Genomic DNA, 22013 nt, shown 5'->3' with positions numbered 1-22013 from the left:
TAGTATGAAGTGTCATTTAGAAGACCTCCATACAAAGTTTGTGTTGGTTTATCATTGACATTAGCGCACCAAATGCTTTGGCATTATGTGATGCTATAAAGTGTTTTAATGCTATTCTCTAGTTTATCTTGTACTATGTTCGAAGATTTAAGAGATATTGGTTTCAAATTACTTTTTCAGACTGGTCACCTGTTTTTTTTTCTTGGAATGACTACTGGGCCTCAAATATGACCATGTTTTTATGATTCAATACCACCATTAATACCCTATGTTCATGTACTTTTAACCCAGTTCGTACCATAATTCCATAGCTTGCCGCCAAATACATACCTTACACTCAATGGTTGGTTATCATTAGTTTTCTTGACTCTTTTATGATTAAAGATGATTTTTCCATGATTTACTAATGACGGTTTTGCTAAGTTCATTTGTCACAGGGTTCCATCACAGAAATTCTTCACAAGTCAGTTGAACTAGTTGGTACAAGTAGAGTACGTGAATATCCAATTTGGGGTTTCGACTTCCGGGGAAAACTGAGGGAGGTTATTCTCCAAGATAATGTTTTAGTACTTTTCCATGTGTTTTATTACAACCAGGTCACACATGTGGGTCCCTAGGAGCTAATTAACAAATCTGCTCAAAATGTGCATAGTTTCCAAACTGCCAAGTTTTATCTTGATTTATGTGCCGGTGGAGGTGAATCTGGAAAATATGAGAAAATGGGCTTGTTAACCATATAACCAATTATCTATATCCAAAACCATTTCTCTAGATTCAAATTTTTATAAAAGTTATAAGCAGGGCTTGGAGGCAGTTTTATAAAAAATGATTGTTTTTCCAGAGTTCTAGAATCTTGCAAAAAGAGCGAGACAACCAACTTTGGGCACAATTTCTGAGGAACTGGATTTGAATCAGACAAATACAAGAGATTATTTTGTTGAAAATATAACAATTTAGGTTCCCTCCAAACAATTTTCCAAAATTTACCATGGTTGGGAAGATATGCCAATATCTTTGGGGTCCATTTGTTAAAATTGTTCAATTTTCCATAATTGAGGAAAATGACTAATTCACGTTGTAAATCTTATAAATGGCTTAGCCATGGTTTGTGTTGGAAGATTTGGAGAGTTTTTTGAAAGTATGAGAAGTAGGGATGGAATAAAGGATGGATTGAAGCTCTTTTGTAATAATAATTGAATCTTAATTGAATTTTGCTTCATCCCTAAATTCTTTGTAAGAATTGTGACTATGTTCTAAATTTCATTTTTATTGAGTTATTTTAGGCTTGCTCCAGGACTAGCAAGGGCCCACCAGAACTGGAAGTAAGTCCTTTAGCTTATCTAGATCATAGGATTTACATTCAGAGTGTAATTTCATCAAGAAATTTGTTGTGTGAAATCTAGCATCATTCTATGCTTAAAACTTTGTCTTGTAGATTTGAAAACTAAAAATTCTAGAATTCATTCAATTCGAAGTCGTCTTGTTTTTTTAGCATGATTATCTTGTAGTGTCATGTCTATATAAGAATAATTAGAAACAACATAAAATGATATTGGTTGTGTTAATTATTAATTGAACTTGTAGTGTTGTTCTAAGCCATTGGCATAATAAAAGCATGATTTAATTGGGAATTGAAGTCCCGATCCTTTTTGGATGTGTTGATATCATTGGTATGGACTGTCAAATTATGGATCGGCTTCTTGTTAATTTTTGCAAAATTGAAATTCCTATCGATTTATTGCATGCATCCTGAGACTAGGCTTGGATCAATTATATAATTTTGCATTCTATACTTATATAGAGTCATTCTATACTTAAACAGAGTGATCACGTACTTAAAAAAGTTTTGCAAAATCATGTTTATAAATGACCAACAATGACATGACGACATAATGATGACTGTAGTTCGGTTTTGAGATCCCATAGAGTCGAAGTGTGGTTGAATTTACCATTGTAGGTTAATGCTTTCCATAAAATAGATTTTCCGAGTTTGATTGAATTTCGATTCCTTGAGCTGTAATTCAACTTCCTAAGTTCAATCAAGGTTTGATTTTCTAAGCTTTATTTGCACTTAGATTTCTTGAGTTTCATTATGATAGTGTTATATTTCCCGAATTCGGTTTTGAAAGCGTTCATTTAAGATTCAATTTTCGATAGTGTTAGTTTAAGGTTCTTAAGTTGAATGTAGTTGATGCATTTGAGGTTAAAAGTAGTAGATATTTGTGTGATCCCGGGAATTAGATTAAGTCACAGTATTGTTTGGATTGTTTATTTCTTTAGCTTAAATCGTTTGGATTATAATTAGTTTTGTTTGAATTGAAATTAGCATAAGATTGATGCCTTTTTGAGTTAGTGTCGGTCGATTTAAGATTCTTGCATTTAGACTAAATAGATCTTAGTGTTTGATTTAAGATTTCCATTACTTGGATTAAGATTGAAATCGTTCAAATGATAATTTGTATTGCTTGGTTTATGATTAATTAGAGTTAGTTATCTTTGCACATTAATTATAATTTCTTATTCGTATTGTTTGAGCGTGTTTTCCTTAATTGATTAGTTTCAGTTAGAAATAGGGATTTTGTACTTAAATAGTAAATTGGTTTCATTTCTAGTTTAGATTAGATGCTCTGATCCTTTGTTACCTGCAATTGTGCCTCGAAGCTTACAAGCCCTGGATTGATAATTTAATGTTGGAATTAACAAATATAATTTCCCCAACATTTTTGACATCGTTGTCGGGGAGATGCTAAGGGGATCAAAGCTTAGTTACTTTCACAAGTTTTTTGTGTGATCTTAGTTGCAGGGAAATAAGAGGGAGAAGAGTGCACAATAAGATGTGAGTGAAGAGCCACGCATCCACTATTGTGGGGTTGCTCCAAAGTTTGGTTATCCAAATAAGCAAGTTTGGTAAGTTTTACTGCAATTAGCAGTTTTTAATTCATTTACGCTAAAATTTGAAAGCTCTGTAAAGATAAAACATTCTTGGGTTGTTGTAAGAGCCCCTTTGTACTAATCCATGTTGCAAGACATGGATCATAAAACAACAGGAGAAATTCAAAGAATGATTGAGATCTTGAAGAATGTCCCTCGAAATACTTTCTCAAATCTTAACAGTAGCTGGGATATCTACTTGTGAGGAAGAGTTCATCTTCACCACATTCAAGAAATTATCTGTCTCTCCATAGCCAAAAGAGGATTTGGAAATCTCCCTTGATTCCTCTTGCCTATCTACCAAGGAGATTGAGGAATCATGTACCAAATCTGATGGGGAGGATCCATCTAAACCTGAGATTGAAGAAGTTTCACCATGCCTAGCAGCAAGCCTTGTATGCATTCCAAAGACCAATTATAAAAATTTTCCCGGTACGATTGAGGAGGACTTTCAGAGTGGTCCAAATGAGGAAATGAGCCAATACCACCAGGATTACATCCAACATTGGTTCCAGATCACAATCCAGTCAAAGTACCACTCTCATATTCAAGTAATATTTGTATCACATTTTTCAAAGCTGCTAACTTTTCATGCTCATGTATATTCTAAATTTTATATGTTAAATCGAAGCATGAATATATCCTTGTACCTAATCTCCACATGGCTTCATTGGAAGTTCTCTTTTACTTGAAGGGGGATATATTTTATTCAGTATAGTAGGAAATTTAGTATTTTAATAAATAAATGAAAATAGTAAAGAGAAAAATAATTCATTTTGTGAGAACCAGCTTGTTTGGCACAACTAGAGAGGGACTTTTCTTGAAAACCAAGTAACTAGCAGGAAAGGTTCCCAATAATGTTTGTAAAATTGTATGAGTTCTTCAAATCATGTATCTTTCAAGTAATTATTCTTGTACTCGAGTTGGTTGACGTGGGATTCCTTAAGGCCCACTTGCCAACAAGCCTTATCCTATCGACATCAACACATTATCTAGGATTAGGTTTAGGGTTAGATAAGGTACCTCGGAACCTGAATGCCTTAATGGTAGGTATCTTTGTCATCTACTAAGGAAATACATCAATGTTTCTTAGTGGATGAATTCTGCAAATCATTCGACTTCGACAAATCTATTCATGGCTAGTAGAATGTACCTAGTGCCTTGATTCCCATTGACATGAAAGGTGGAATATCTCGCATTGGTTAACGACTTCCTCAATGGTCGGTAATCCATTGATTCTTTCTTATGTTCAACATCGAAACCATTTATTCACATATGCAATATTGCACATGGGTGTGTAGCGGTTCAAGACTATACAGTTTTGTGATCTCAACACAGATTTGTAGTAGTTTGGTTCTTTGTATCAGCATTTCCATTGTCATTTGCAGTAACAGTCATGTTTCCTCAGTGTTTGGGGAAATAGAACTCCTTAGGCATGGGGAAGAAGGGGACCTTCAGGTCATCCTACTTCTCTTTAGTTCATCCTTCCACCTTATTCAGTAGGTCAAATCAACAGTCACATTAGCTCCAACCATTCCATCCTCTACTTTAGCCTATAGCTATCATCATGGTAAAGGTAAAACCTGAGGTAAAGTTGGCTTAAGATTCTTTAATTCATTAGAGATTTAATTTTTTTTTAATGATTAACCACCATATATTCCATATATTTTGTTTTCCATATACCCTTCATTTGCAAAATGCTCATTCATAAAAGAATGTATGCTACTCTAATGAGGTCATAATCAGGAAAATAAAAGTATATTGGTTCAGGTAAACAAAGCAGTAACTATAGTACGTTCCCCTCCTACATTCACATATATTGTCAATTGAATGTATCAAATAGAGGATGAAGTCATTGCTTCCTTCCATAAAGGAACTATCCATAAGCATTGACCTTACAAAAACTGAGTATGAAAGCCTATTTTACCATCTCCATCACCACCTCATCTCATCCACCATTTCCATTGCCACCTATCATCTCATTTATCATTTCCTCCTACCACATCTATTGTTTATCCTCAATTTGTATTGCTCTCAAAATCAAATATATGGAAGTCAAATAAGAATGGTGTTGCTCCACAAGAACCAACACCCTCAAATCTTCACGCAGTGTTGCTCCACAAAAACCAACCCTGCCCAAAGCCATGATGCCATAAAATCTATATATGAGCAAAGTCCTTGTTTGCATGAGGACATGAAAATCCTCAGGCATTGGGTGATGTTGGGCCTCAAATATGCCCATGTTTTCATCATTCAATACTACCATTGATAACCTATATTCATGTACTTTTAACCTATTTCGTACCATAATTCCATAACTTCCAGCACCGCCAAATATATGTCTTACACTCTATGGTTGGTTATCATTAGCTTTCTTGACTCTTCTATTGTTAAAGATGATTTATTCATGATTTACTAATGATGGCTTTTCTGATTTCATTTGTCACAGGGTTCCATTGCCAAAATTCTTCACAAGTCAATGGAACTAGTTGGTACAAGTAGAGTATGGGAATATCCAATTTGGGGTTTCGACATTTCGGCTTGCTTCCAGGGAAAACCGACGGAGGTTATTGTCAAAAATAATATTTTAATATCTTTGCATGTGTTGGACTGCAACCAGGTCACACATGTGGGTCCCTAGGAGCTAATTAACAATATTTCTCAAAATGTGCATAGTTTCCAACCAAGTTTGACCTCGATTTTTGTGCAACTAGAGGTGAATCGAGAAAATACGTGAAAGTAGATTTGTTAACAATATAACCCATTATCTATATCCAAAATGTTTTCTCCATATTCAAATGTTTCTAAAAGTTATAAGCGGGTGTTGGAGGCATTTTTATAAAGAATGGCTGTTTTTCCATAGTTCTAGAATTATCTTGCAAAAAGAGCGAGATAACCAACTTTGGGCATGCTTTTTGAGGGTCTGGATTTGAATGAGACAAATCCAACAGAGGTTTTTATTGAAAATATAACAAGTTAGGTTCCCTCCAGACAGTTTTCCAAAATTCGTCATGGCTAGGAAGAAATCACAATATCTTTGGGATCAGTTTGTTAAAATTGTTCAATTTTCCATAATTGAGGAAAATGACTAATTTTCCTTGTAAATCTTATAAATGGCTTAGCCATGGTTTGTATTGGAATATTTGGGAAGGTTTTTGAAAGGAAGAGAAGCAGGGAAGGAATAAAGGATGGATTGAATCTCTTTTGTAATAATAATTGAATCTTAATTGAATTTTGCTTCATCTCTAAATTCTTTGTAAGTATTATGAATCTGTTTTGAATTTTATTTTTATTGAGTTAGTTAAGCTTGCTCCAGGAGTGGCACAGGCCCACCACAACTAGAAACAATTCCTTTAGCTTATCTAGAGCATAGGATTTACACTCAAAGTGTGAATTTCATCGAGAAATTTGTTGTGTGAAATCTAGCATCATTCTGTACTTAAAACTTTGTCTTGTAGATTTGAAATTAAAATTGTAGAATTCATTCAATTAGAAGTCTTCTTGTTTTTTTTAGCATGATTATCTTGTAGTGTGATGTCTATATAAGAATGCTTAGAAACAACAGAACACGATATTGGTTGTGTTAATTATTAATTGAACTTGTAGTGTTACTCTGAGCCATTGGCATAATAAAAGCATGATTTATTTGGGAATTGAAGTCTCGATCCTTTCTGGATGTGTTGATATCAATGTATGGAATATTAAATTATGGATTAGCTTCTTCTAAATGTTTTCAAAATTGAAATTCCTATCAATTTATGGCATGCATCCCGAGACTAGGCTTGGATCAATTATATAATTCTGCATTCTGTACTTATACAGAGTCATTCTGTACCTAAACAAGGTGATCCCGTATTTAAACTAGTCTTGCAATACCATGTTTATAAATGACCAACAATGACATGATGACATATTGATCATTGTAGTTCAGTTTTGAGATCCCATAGAGTCGAAGTGTGGTTAAATTTAGAATTGAAGGTTAACGCTTTCCATAAAATAGACTTTCTGAGTTCGATTGAATTTCGATTTCTTGAGTTGTAATTCAACTTCCTAAGTTTGATCAAGGTTCAATTTCATGAGCTTTATTTCAGCTTAGATTTATTGAGTTTGATTATGATAGTGTTAGATTTCCTAAGTTTGATTTTGAAAGCATTCATTTAAGATTCAATTTTCGATAGTGTTAGTTTGAGGTTCTTCAATTCAATGTAGTTAATGCATTTGAGGTTAAAAGTAGTAGATCTTTGTGTGATCCCAAGAATTAGATTAGTCACAGTATTGTTTGGATTGTTTATTTCTTTAGCTTAAATCGTTTGGATTATAATTAATTTTGTTTGAATTGAAATTAGCATAAGCTTGATGCTTTTTTGAGTTAGTCTCGATTGATTTAAGATTCTTGCAATTAGATTAAATAGACCTTAGTGTTTGATTTAAGATTTCCATTACTTAGATTAAGATTGAAATCATTCAAATGATCATTTTTGTTGCTTGGTTTATGATTAATTAGAGTTAGTTTCTTTTTCACATTGATTAGAATTTCTTATTCATATTGTTTGAGCGTGTTTTCCTTAATTGATTAGTTTCAATTAGAAATAGCAATTTTGTACTTAAATAGTAAATTGATTTCATTTCTAGTTTAGATTAGACGCTCTGATCCTGCATTACCTGTGCTTGTGCCTCGAAGCTTACAAGTCCCAAATTGATAATTTAATGTTGGAATTATAACACATATAATTTCCCCAACAATTACATGTTGAGAATTTTAAAGCCCGATCAATTGACATGCTTGCAGGTCTCAATTATAAAAGGGTTGGTGTTGCCAAAAAGTTTTTTTTTATATAGCCATTCATTGGTCATTAAGATGACATCATAAATTATTCATCTCCAATGACAGTTGGTCGCATAGATTCGTGATTATGGAAATATGAGAACATTCACAAGAGTTAGGAAGCATCGCACCCTATATCGTTTTTGCAACTAGAAACATATTCCATTCCCTTCAAGCCATTCCTCAAGGGAAAATCACTATCAAACCCATCTGGGGTCGCTGTTGCACTCAAGCGATTTGATACCATGTGAAAAATTAGCTGGACATAGTTCTTTAAATTAATAAAAATGTGGTCATCAATGTAATATTGACTTGCCATAAACTTAGCTACATAGTTATTTGAAATTAATAAAAATGTGGTCATCAATGGAAGACTGACTTGCCATAAACTTAGCTATATGAAAGGTTTCAAAATTTATCTATATTAATGATTTCAAAAGTTGGGTAAGTGAATAATTATATATCGTCGCGTAAATAATTCAAAGGTTTCATTGAGTAAAATCATCCTTGACGAGGAAAAAATATACTTTTGAATGTCTATGATATTGTAGTAATAGAAAATCTGAATTCTGAAAGTACAGGCTATATTGTAAGGTTTTTTTGCTACCATAGTTGGATTTTTAAACGTATTCGAAAACTTGAAATAAATCTAACAAAATATGTATGCGCAGGCTAGTACTTGCTTATAGTGGGTGAAAAAATTAAAGAACGGGAAATTATTTTATTAAAACTAGCTCTGGAATTAAGAATTGTATGAGTCAACACCATTCAGTTTCGATGGTGGCCATAGCGGACATGAGGAGACACGTATAAGGAAACAAATTTTAATTTATAGTTGTAACTATTTATCAATGAAAGGAAACAAAATGTGGGATGAACTGCATGTAAGAGATTACGTGGGTTTTATAAAATTGATTTAATTGTGAATTTTGCTCGAATTTTTTTTTTTAGCCTTTCCGGGTTTAATTTTTTTGAAAGTTTTATTGAGTAAAATCATCTGGGTCAAAAGTTCAGTATGCCAAAAACTAGCCCTTGATGAGGCAGAAATACACTTCTAAATAACTATGATATTATGGTAGAAGAAAATTGTAAAATTGAAAGTACAACTAAAATTGTGGGGAAGATAACTTATGTTTAAGTTATCATAAAATATAGAAAACACTAGAGAAGATTAGCGTAAACCACTAGTTACCATGTAATTGTCGATCCTAAGAAGCATTAGCCTACTTGTTAATGAGACCTATTGGTCAGAGACTACTCAAACTTGAGAACTGTAAGCAGTAATACAAAATCTTGAACTCGCTGCTCTACATATTTTTAATGCAATTTGATTCGAAGTCATGTGACATACTAGACAAACCTCATGTAAAGAGTCAATTTCAATTACAGTCCAATTTGACATCATAGTGTGATGGTTATGATGAACAGTTCTCTTACCATGCTTGAATTTTTGCTGCTAAACATTCGTATGTTAAGAATTGGGACTTGTCCTAGTGACCCTTCCCTGCACAAATTGTTATGAATTATATAGCCAGGACTTGTACTTCATGAGATGGGTGTGTGCACTGCCATGTGGTGGCAGTAGAGGAATGTGAAGAACAACCCAAACAATTCACATATTTATCAATATTAATAAGTTATTTTTATTGTGTCTCGTCATAGATGAGGAGCTTAATTTATTTTTTTATCTATTACTATATAAGTTGTCAAAAATTAAGCCTTGAAAAGTGATGCTTAAAAATATGTACAGCGGGATAGATAAATAATAGATAACCATGGGAAAGCATGGTCATCATATTAATACAATGTTTAATACCATGGGATTGTGGTAAAGCTTGAGGGTGGAGACGAGAAAATTCCTCAAGGTATTGGTGAAGAAATCTGGAGGCATCAAAGCTTGTTTAAGGTTTAGTGATCCCTTGATTGGTTCGGCATGGTTGTGGTAAAGGCTAATAGTATATGTTTTTGTTTGGACCAAGGAAGCCCTTGACCGGTAATGGAGGGATTGCGGTAAAGCCTAGTTACATAGGTGCTTGTTTAGGGCTTAGAATTCCCTTGAATGGTTTTGGTGGGATTGTGGTAAAGCATGAGGAAGCATGGTTTTTTTGTTGTTAGTCCCACATTCATGCTTGTAGTATGTCATAAGGGTGACTGGATGAAAGAAATATTTGGTACAATGAAATCTATGATCAGGTGGTACTTGGAAGCCCCTGACTTGGTGTAATAGTCCTTGTGATAATTCTATGTAATAAAAGTAAGTAAAGGCAAAATAAGACCACAATTAAGGGACACTTATTCCAAGTTGAGTGTTGGGCCAAAATATCCTAATGGGAATTACTCGATGTGTTATTTTGGCAAAGGAAATTGGCAAATGAAAAGGCAAAATGGCATTTTTGGCACATATATTTACGAAAAGAATGGAAATTAGGAGAAACGGGAGGTGAAAGGTCACAGGTTGTAGGTGAGGACAAAATTGAAGGAAAATAATGGAAAATTAAGAAAATAGAGGCCTCATTAATAAAAAGGCTTCTGAGGATCAGTTGGTAACCTTTTGTCAGTTCAAGTTTAGAGATCTCTCATTACTCTCTCTCTGTCACTCTTGGTCACATAGTGTTTTCTTAGAGAACTCTAGATTTGGAGCAAGGAAGGAAAATCAAGCAAAGGGAAAGGAAGGAAAGCAAGGATCAAGGCAGGAAAGTAGGATCAAGCAACTTCAACAGGAATACTTGCAAGTGAACTTTGCATGTGTGATTTCATAATTGGTTTGGATGATTTATATTTAAACAGGAATGCAACAAATTATAGATATAACCATAAATACAGAGATGCAATAGAAATAACACTTCATTTAATTAATAACAAATACTGAAATATGGTTACAAACAGAATGGAAATAAGACTAGCTTGTGCGATGGTAACTTATGTCTTAGAAGAGATGTGGTGGCTACATGCCTCTGAACTGTGTTACAATGAGGCTCAAAGGGCTATTTATTATTTAGAAACAATGGAAAATCCTAAATATCCAAAAACCTAACCCTAGGAGATGAAGCGCCAAACAATGGGCCCCATTTGGGTTAATTGGTACATCAACTTCCTCACGTAGTAACTTTGGCATACGATCTTCGTTTGATGCACACAATACCTCGTTAGAAAGACCTATCCGAGGACTACAACTTTTGAATGTACAACATTAGTTAAGATTTCATGTTTCCCTGGTTTTCCCAAGAAAATGTCGTTTAAGGCCTCAAAATGGCTCCAGAAGTTTATGACCTAAAAAACTTCTAGAAATAGTAAACTGTGCTACAAATAAGGAAACTGAAAAACTGAAAGAAACAATGGTGGGGATCTCAGTTGAATAGGAAGGTGGCCACAAATATTGATCTGAATCATTCCTACCCCCTTAGGAAGCAATGGTTCCCATTGCATTGAGCTCCTCCATGAGATGAGGAAACTTTTGTTGAACTTGGTCCCTGGTGAGCCACTTGCCCTGGTTAGGGAGTTGGCATGCTTTGACAACTCGATATAGTTGGATTTTTTACTGTCAGGTTTTATTGATCTACGTGTCCATGATTCGATCAGTTGTGACTTGTTCCATGCAATTTGGATTTAACTCTGTAGGTGTGAGATGTTTTGCAATTCGTGATGTGTCCAACAATGGTGGGAAGTATGGTCGAAGTCGTCCACATTGAACACTAGGTGCAGGCCAAGGAATGGGGGAATGCTGAGCTCAAACACATTGTCTCCCATAGACTTAGTAATGATGTAAGGACCATATCAGAGTGGTTTCAGGTTTTTATAGGCTCTTGTAAGGCGTTCCTTCTGCAGATGCAACCAGACTTTGTCACTGACCTAAAATTTGTGTGGCACCTGATGTTGATCATGTCACTCCTTGTACTTTAATTTCAAATGGAACTCTTGTAGGCATGTGAACCACTTTTGATGGCGATCATTCTGCAACTTCCAATGCATCTGTATGAACTGCAAGGGTTGATGGTCTGTGTGGATGACCATTTCCTTGCCCAAAATGTAATGCTTCCATTGTCGGCAGGCCTACACAATGGAATCGATCTTTTTGTCATAAGTGGGATACTTCCAGACTGTGTCTGAAAGTGTCTCATTGTGATATGCCCCCAGATGCACCTATTGAGTAAGGACTGCCCCAATAGCTTAGTTAGGGGCATCTATCTCAATCTCAAATGGTTGTTGCAAGTCTGGTAATTTGAGAACTAGTGCAAAGCAGAGGCGATGTTTCAACTCTGCGAATGCCTTGTGTTAAGATTCAGAAGAAAATAATTTTTCGTTCTCTCCTCCCTTGGTGACTTGACTCAAGGTCGAAATTAGTAAGGCACAGAAATTTGTGGAGATCTATCAGAGTGGTTGGGGATGGCAATCCCGAATGACTTGGATCTTGGCTGGATCCACATGCACACCCTGTTGATAAAAATGTATCTAAGATACTGAACCTAGGTCATGTCAAAAGTGCATTTCTCTAAATTGGCACACAACTTGCATTTTTGTAGTGTTTGGAGAAATTGTTAGATGTGGTGGCACTGCTCTTCCCAACTTTGGATGAAGATCAGGATGTCATCCAAGTATACCACTACAAATTAGTTGGTGAATGGCAACAATATGCCATCCATTAGCCTCATGAAGGTTGCAGGAGCATTTTTCAACCCAAAAGGCATAACCAACCATTCAAAAGGGCCCTCCTTGGCTTTGAAGGCAGTCTTCCAGAAATAAGAGGGTTGGATTGGTACCTAGTGATATCCAGACTTCAAGTCGATCTTGCAGAAATATTTCCCCCCTTGATGGTCCATAAGGTCATCAATCTGTGGGATTGGGTAACTATTCCGGAAAATGGTCTTGTTCAACGCCCTATAGTCTATACAGAGTCTCCAAGTCCCATCCTTCTTCTGTACCAACACAATCAAGCTCCCATAGGGTGATGAACTCAGCTGGATGTGACCTCTTTGCAAAGACTCCTGAATCTCCCTCTTGATATCAGTATTCTCTAGAACAGAGCACCAATAGATTTTTCCATTGGGCAATAATTCACATAGGGTCACATCGATGGAGTGCTTGACTTCACAATGCAGAGGCACCCCTGCAGGAGAGGTGAAGATGTCCTCATACTCCTCCATGACCTTGTCCATCTGTTTTTGTCATGTGGAGGGGCCCTGTCTGGAGGTCATGGCCACTATCTTCTTCTTTCCCTGAGGGTGTATCATCAGGAAAACAAATTTCCTGGTTTTGGAAATAAGCTCACAACATTGTTTTGTAGTAACCAAAGGGATGGCGGTAGGTGGTGCTACCTTCGGTATCCTGTACAACTTATTTCCCAAGGTAACAATAATAGCGTGAGGCCTTGTCTCATACACAACATGTCACTTCCACAAGTATTGTTGGCCTAATAATACATCACAAACATCAAGGGGAGCAACATCACATTATACCTCATCTGTGAAGGGCTTGTTGTTGTATGGAAGGTGGCACTGTTGGCTCACGCAACGATCTCGTCCTTGGTGAAGCCACCCAATGGTGTATGATTGTGGGTGTGTTGTGGTCGTTAAGCCTAACCGCTTGACAACCTCTACTGAAATGAGGTTCTTTTGACTCCCGCTATCGACAATGAACTATAGCCATTTGGGATACACTCAGTGAACCTATGGCATATCACATGTATTCATTCCATATTAAAAAATACCCTTAATTTGACTACATATTGGAAAATATCTGTAAAAATCACATTATTTAACCCCCTACTAATATGAACCCAATACAACTTCCCAATTTAGAAAACCCCTACTTCCACTAGATATTGTAGGTATCCATTTTTTCATTAACATCTTTTATACCCCTTTATATTTTTTCATTAACTCTAAGCTCCATTTTTTATATTTTCAAATATAAAAACCTTTTACCCCTATATATCACCCAATATATTGTCATTTTTTCCTCAATATATATCCCCCAATATGAACCAACATGGTATGATATTTCTCCCCAACTGAAGCACCCATGACTATAGCGGGGGAACCATTTACCCACATCTTTGAGTGGAAGAGGAACTCCTCCTCCTCTGGATCTTAGTTGTGGCAACAGTGACATTGGGCTCTGCATTGATAATCTTTTTCCCTTTGTCATTACCCTTGGTGGGTTTTGACTCAGAGTCAGAACATGTATTTGATTCTAAAGCCTTCAATTTAGCCACCAGTGACTACTTGGCATGACACTCACAAGTGTTGTGAATGGAGCTCTTATGGAACTCACACCACTTTCTGTGTCCTTCTTTAGCTTCGGGGTGTTGTTTTTTTCTTGTGGATTTGGTGGGTTGTGCTGGGTTGCCCTGCCTTGGATTTGTCCTTTGTTCTGCAGTTTGGGGGCACCTTTCCCTTGCTTCATATTCATAGATCCAAAGGCTCACTTCTTCTATTTAAACTTATGCTCGATCTTGACGGCGTATCAGTACATCATGCTAAGCGAGGAGATGCCCAATAACTCCATCTCTTCATGGATGTAGCTATGTAGGAAGTCGCGATACTTGAGTACCAAATTTTTCGCAAAATCCTTGATACCCAACCTCGTGTGAAGGGTATGAAAAACATTGGTAAACTCTGGCACATCTTGTTCCCTTCCCTGCCGTAGCAAGGTCCACTTTATGTATTTATCCTCATAGCTTCCGACAGGGTAGTACTGCTCCTTGATGGTGTCCTGGAATGAATTGAAAGTCGGTGTGGCTGAAAATACTGAGGTCATACATTCATCCTTCTTCTCACAATAGGTTTCCCACCAATCCTTGACATGGGGGGTGGCTTTGAGAAGAGAAAAAGTAATATTTTTGCCACTGGAAAAATCATAAACAAAAAATATCCTTCTAGCAGATTTAACCATTTATCTACAACATCTGCATCTATTTGGGCATCAAATATGGGAATGTCAAAGTTTACTTGTACCTTAAAAGGAGTGTCGCCTCCAGAGTGGCTACTAGTTGTGGATGTGCCGATATTGGGCAATTGTTGAAGTATCTTGGCAAAGTTATCCATCATCGCATTCCTTTGTTTCTCAAGGGCCTCCTCGAGCAATATTTTGATAAGATCTCATGCTTCCTCATCTCTCTTTTCTTCCCCCATGAGCAGCCATCAGGGTTTTCGAGGTTGATATTGTAAAGTTTCAACCAAATCGAGCCCTAACTCCTTATATCCTGACCTCGTTGGGGACATGCAAAGAAAAAAAGAGAAAGAGAATACCGCTCTTATGCCACTGATCTGGATTTAAATAGGAACACAACAAATTTAAGATATAGGCATAAATACAGAGATGCAATATAAATAGCACTTCATTTCATTAATAACAAACACTGAAATATGCTTACAAACAAAATGGAAATAAGGCTACCTCGGGCAATGGTAGCTTATCTTTGAAAAGAGATGTGGTGGCTACATGCCTCTAAACTGTGTTACAACGAGGCCCAAAGGCCTATTTATTATTAAAAAAAAACGGGAAACCCTAAACATCCAAAAACATAACCCTAGAAGATGAAGCACCAAACTATGGGCCCCGTTTGGGTAAATTGGTACATCAACTTCCCTGGTTCGTAACTTTGGCATATGATCTATGTTTGACGCGCAAAATAGCTCGTTAGAAATATCTATCCGAGGAATACAATTTTTTAATGGCCAACATCAAATCACAGCCAATGATGGCCCTAGTTTTCCAAAAAAAATGTCCTTTAGGACCTCAACATGGCTCTAGAAGTTTAGGACTCGAAAAACTACCAAAAATATGAAATTGTGCTACAAATAAGGAAACTGAAAAACTGAAAGAAACAATGGTGGGGATCCCAGTGTAATAGGTGGGTGGCCACCAATATCCACCTATATCATTGGACATGCATGGCTTTTCATGTTGGTGTATGGTTCTCTTTCTATCAGTGGCATGGTTTTGTCAGGTTATGACAGTGGCTTCCAGCCTAGCCTTGCCTTTTCCCGTATGCCATGGTATGTTGGGATGTTTATCTTAGCTTTTAGATTTGGTTTTCCAGACGGGTTTTAGAAGTCGGGGTGGAGCAGTCTCAAGTTTCATTCCCAAAGGCCTAGCAATCCCTTCACTGATTTCAGTGAGATACATGGTAAAGCCTAAGGGAGAAGTCTTGTTTTAGGGCCTAGTGATCTGGGTTGGATTGCGATAAAGCCTGAGAGACTGGCCTTGGTTTATGGCCTAGTGATATGAGATTGGACTGTGGTAAATCTTGAGAGACAAGGAGACGGAAAATTCCTCAAGGATAGTGATGGATTCTGGATGGCATTCCAAGTTCTATTCGGTTGTGATTGGAACACTGGTTTTGGTGTGACCATGTTTGATGAGGGTGGAGGTGGTTTAACCTCTAGATTCCCTTATTTATTATTGGATTGGTTGTTTTATGAGATCCAAAATTAATGCTTGCAATATGGCATGGGGGTGGTTGGCTGAAAGATAGATTTGGTTCAACCATCTCTAATATTGGGTGCTACATGGAAGTCCCGAACCTAGTAGGATTCTACTATGATTAGTAAAAGCTAAGTTCTCTCAATTTTTCACTGGTTTATATGTGGATTTAATGGTTGTCATATCTTTGATATTTATATGGTTTTATACTGGTTATAAGCATGGTTATATGACTGGTTCATGTCATGGTTATTTCATGTATTTACTTGTAATTGTTAAATGGATGGATGCAAAACCCAATTGATGTTATAATAGTTCAGTGGAGAAGGTGGTGATCCTTCTTGTTATGTTTCATAAGTTCCTTTAGTCATTTATGCTCTCTCTTGTATTTTAGGCCTGTAGATTGCATTAATGCCAAGTGTTTGATAGAATGTCAGTTCGAGTTGGGGATGGTCAGGCTTAGTCTTGAGGTTGATTTCTTATTTTTTTATCTTTACGTCATATCTTTGATGGATTCTAGAGGTTGTGAGAAGTTTTTGGCAGAGGTCGGGATTGTGGGTTAGAAAAGTGGCTTAAATCTTAGGGACATTGGCATAGGTCTACTGAAAAGAGTCCAGGGACTCTCCCACATAGGCTTGTGAGAGAAAATTTGGCTTCTGGACGTTGTCTTTCCTATAACATGAGAGAGTTTAAGGGTTAAAAGGCTTAAAACTTTAGTGGGACTCAGGGACAAGATGTCTGAGCGGATGACATGTCTTCTGAGGGTGTTGTTTTGATGTGGATGCTTTGTTTGATATGTTCCACTGATTCCATTTCCTTAAGGTCACCAAGGAAGTTGAATCCCTTATAGTGACCTCTCTCATCACACATTTACCTTGGCTAGTCAGTTTCTTGGGTGGACCTAGGAGGATGGGGTGTTACATATTGGTATCAGAGCAAGGTTGTGCTCTCTCTGGGTCATATCTGATACCACAAATTGGTATCTGAGTGTGGTTACACTCTCCTGGGGTGAATATGTTGGTCATGCATGGATGTCAATAACATGTGTGTATCTTACACTTGCATTCCATGTGCTTGTTGCATTACATCATGTCAATCATGATTGTCATAAGGTTGTCATGGGGAACTTGATGTTGATTTTGTGGAATGCATCATTAGAAGTATATGACTAGTTACATGATTATATGCAACTTTATTACATCCTTGTATGTTAGGTTGTCTTCTTAGTTGTTTGATTACAGGTATCAATCCTGTACATTGGTTAGAAGAATTGATCTCTTATGCTTGACTACATGTGTTCATGCGTATGTGTAGCGGATTAGGCATTTCTTATGCATGTTGATGGTTGCATGTGGAAATGTGTACAATGGAGTAATGGTTGTTGTCATGCATGATGTCATAACATCAATTGTTGATATGGACTTGCATTGATGATTGGAACCTAGCTAGAATTATTTTTAGGCGTTGATACACTTATTTGATATATTTCGACATGCTATTATGATTATGTTATACATGTATCACGCCGATTTGATGATCTTATAGACAAGATATCATCCTAGAATTATGCTAAGGTACATTGGTTTATTGTGATTTGGTTTAGCTAACATAGTATGCCTTGCAGGAGAGAGATTAGATGCCTAGCAAGGTGGTAGACTACATAGAATCTCCCTATGCATTAGATGGGCAGTGTGGTACGTGGCACTCTTATGATTTTGAAAACACATTGAGAAGCCTGAATGAAGAAATAAGGAGTTGCAAAGCAAACAATGACAAAATAATGCAAGAAAAAGAGAAACAAGAAGATGTGAATGTGATACTACTTCAGATTTTGACAGAATTGGAGTGACAGGGGCCACTTCGAATCAACCATGGACACGAGGAAAGAACTAATGGGGAATATGGAAGTAGGTATCCTAGTAGAAACAGATCGGATAGATCTGACATGGTCAAAAATGGTAGGTTGTTGGACACTCTGGATATGAGAATTGATCCACATAGGTACTATTCTAGTTTTGGCTCTAATAGGCGTCATGACCGTTATCATTATCATCCCTACAGGAGGAGTGATAGGGGATACTTTCTAGATGAGTTTAAGAAGGAAAATACACCTACATTTGATGGAGAGAGGAAGAAATCACAGGATACAGAAGCATGGTTACTTGGTATGAAGAAATTCTTTTGATTGCATGATTATTTAGAAAACATGAAAGAAAAGATAGCCACTTTCAGTCTCAAGGGTAAAGCGGATATTTGGTGGGAAGATGTGAAGAATGTCAAAGGTATACATGAGCAGGATTTGAATTGGAATGCATTTGAAAGGATCTTTAAGAAGAAGTACTTGTCAGATAGGTAGTATGATGACAGAGCTAAGGAGTTTTATGTTTTGTGGATGGGTTCTATGATAGATGATGAGTATACTAGCAGGTTTTTGGAGCTATTGAGGTATGTGCCTTACCTCAAGCCTAAATCATTGGATGAGGCCATCAGAAAGTTGAAACATTGTTATGAATAGTCGAACCGCAAAGTTGATCCTAAGCATGACTTGAAAGGAAATGAGAATTCTAAAGGAAGATGGCCAGCAAAGAAAAGAAGACCTAAAGAGGCAAGTGAGAAAGAAAATGAAGTTCCTTACAAGAGGTTCAACACAACTAAGAAGGGATGTGGAGAGAAACAGGCTAGAGGTGGTGGTGGAGAACCATTGCAGTGTTGGATATGTGATAATGATCATCGTAAGAGGGATTGTCCGCAGTATCAGAGTGGTAGTAGACCCTAGGTCTACAATGCTCAGGATGCGCATATAGTTGGTGATGTTGGTAATAGAATTCGTCAAATTTATGCAGTTGTGGAAAACCAGCAGGCAGATCATCAGGCATCGAGCATTGAGATGGATGGTAAGATTTGTGATCAAGTTGTTTCTATTTTGATTGATCTTGGATAAACTATAGTTATATTAATCCTAACTTGGTGGATAAGTCTGGTTTGAGAAAGGAAGTGCATGCAAAATCTTGGTTGGTAGATTTTCGTAGAGGTACGAAGAAGAGAGTTCACCATTGGGTGAGAGCTCTTACATTTGAGTTAAATGGTATACCTACAACAACACACTTGAAAGTATTTCCATTGGGATCATATGGTATGATTTTGGGTATGGATTGGCTATACCTCCACATAAACAAAGTGGATTTTTGCGACAAGGCCATTGCATGTGTGGATGATAGTGGGGAAAAGAGGACTTTGCAGGAAAAGGATACGCATACGTCAGTGAGAATGGTTATCACTATGCAAGATAAGCGTAATGTTTGTAGTACATAGTTCTAGTGATAAAGGTAAGGAGGTTGAGGATGTAGATGTGTTAAGTAGGTACCCAGTTTTGCAGCAGTTTCAAGATATATTTCTTGAGGACATTATAGAGTTTCCACCTCATAGGGAGGTAGAATTTTCTCTTGAGTTGGTTCCATGGGCATCTCTACGATCAAAAGCACCTTACAGGATGAGAACACCTCACTTGGTTGAGTTAAAGTTGCAGTTGAAGGAAATAGTGGACAAGGGGTACATTAGGCCAAGTGTGTCACTTTGGGACGCACCAGTGTTGTTCGTAAAGAAGAAAGATGGTACTATTAGATTATGCATTGACTACAGGAAGCTGAAAAAATTAACGATCAAGAACAGATACCCTTTGCCGAGGAGTGATGATTTGTTTGATTAGTTGAAGGGAGAAGTAGCATTCTCTAAGATCAACTTGAGATTAGGATACCATCATATACGCATCAACGAAGATGATATCATCAAGACTGCATTCAAGACCAAGTATGGGAATTATGAGTTTGTTGTTTTTCCATTCGGTTTGACTAATGCTCTAATTACATTTATGTGTTCGATGAATATTGTGTTGCATCTATATTTGGACAAGTTTTTTATTGTATTCATTTATGACATACTGGTATATTGTAAAAATGAGGCAAAATATACTGACCATTTAGTAGCAATGTTGATATTTCTAAGAGAGCATCAGTTATATGCTAAACTTAGCAAGTGCAACTTCTTTCAGACTGAGGTACATTACTTGGGACATGTTGTATCCAAGGATGTCATAACAGTAGATATAGAAAGCATAAGGGTTATCATGGAGTGGGAAGCTCCTAAGAATGTGGATGAAGTGAGATCATTTATGGGATTGACAAGTTACTACAGTAGGTTCATTAGGAACTTCTCGTGCATTGCATATCCTATCACATCATTGCAGAGGAAAGGTGAGAAGTTAGAATGAACAAAAGAATGTGAGGCTAGTTTTGAGTAGCTGAAGTAGTTGTTGACACATGCACGAGTGCTAACTATTGTGGATCTGGACAAGGAGTTTGTAGTGTGTATATATGCTTTCAAGAGAGGACTTGGTGGAGTTCTCATGCAAGAAGGACAGGTAGTGTGCTATGAGTCACGAAAAATGAATGAACATGAGCAGAACTATCCAATGCATGATCTTGAGCTAGTAGTGATTATACGTGCATTGAATATGTGGAGACACTATCTTATGGGTAGGAGGTTTACATTGATGAGAGATAATACTGGGTTGAGATATTTTTTTGACCAGTCAAATCTAAATGCCAAGAAATCTAGATGGTTGGCTACCCTTAGTGAGTTCGACTTCGAGATCAGATACATCAAAGGGAAGGAGAACCGGGTTGCAGATGCTCTTAGCAGGAAGAAACAGGTAAATCATATAGAAGTTATGAGCTCTTTTGGGACAAAGTTACAGGATAGGATCTTGCAAGCAAGACAACTGGATGACAAATGCATTGATATTATGCACATGTTACAATAGAGCACAAGTACATGCACAGGTGTAGGTACTGGTACAAGTGATCGAGATACATAATTTTGTCTCGTGGCAGACAATTTCATGAGGTTTAGAGACATGATCTATGTGTTGAATTGCAGTGCAAGAAGCATATCTTCAGGGATTTTCACGTCAACCCATACTTGGGTGACCCAAGATATTAAAAGACATTGGCAATGATGAAGAAGTTCTACTATTGGCTGAATCTAAAGAAGGAAGTGGCCGAGTTCATGGCTAGATGTTTTGATTGTCAATAGGTAAGGGTAGAATGTATGAATCCAAGTAGTTTACTACAACCTATAGCGATTCTGGAATGGAAATGGGAGGTCATTTCCATGGATTCATTATAGGTCTTCTGAGGGAAGTAAGGCAGCATGATTCTATTATGGCCGTGGTTGACAATTTGAGCAAGGTAGCTCACTTCATTCCAGTGAAGACTACATATTCAATTGGTGAGGTAGCACAAGTGTTCATCACAGAGACAGTGAGACTGCACAGTGTTCCAAAGATGATTGTGTTGGACAAAGATGAAAATTTCACTTCCAAGTTTTGGAAGGAGCTATTTGCAGGTTTGGGTACAAATTTGGCCTTCAGTACAACTTATCATTCATAGATAGATGGAAAAATAGAGAGGGTCAACAGGATCTTGGAGGATATGTTAAGGATGTACACAATGCACCAATAGAGGAAATGGGAGGACTATCTTCCATTGGTTGAGTTCGCATACAACAATGGTTATTAGGAGACATTGCCGATGATTCCTTTCAAGGAATTGTATGGGTGGAATTGTAACACTCCCATCAACTGGAGTGATCGAGTAAACGTGGTACTTATTGGATCAATATGTTAGCATACATGGATTAGGAAATGCAGGTTATAAAGAAGAATATAAAGGAAGCATAAGATAGACAAAAGAGTTATGTGAATCAGCACAAGGTGGTCAAGGAGTTTTAGTTGGGGAGCATGTGTATTTGCACATCAAGTCCAAGAAAATGTCTT

This window comes from Pinus tabuliformis, chromosome 6, assembly GCF_031772625.1.
Source record: "Pinus tabuliformis cultivar Carrire ecotype Pingquan chromosome 6, CPIR1, whole genome shotgun sequence".
Lineage (NCBI taxonomy): Eukaryota > Viridiplantae > Streptophyta > Pinopsida > Pinales > Pinaceae > Pinus > Pinus tabuliformis.
This window is presented reverse-complemented; position numbering follows the sequence as displayed.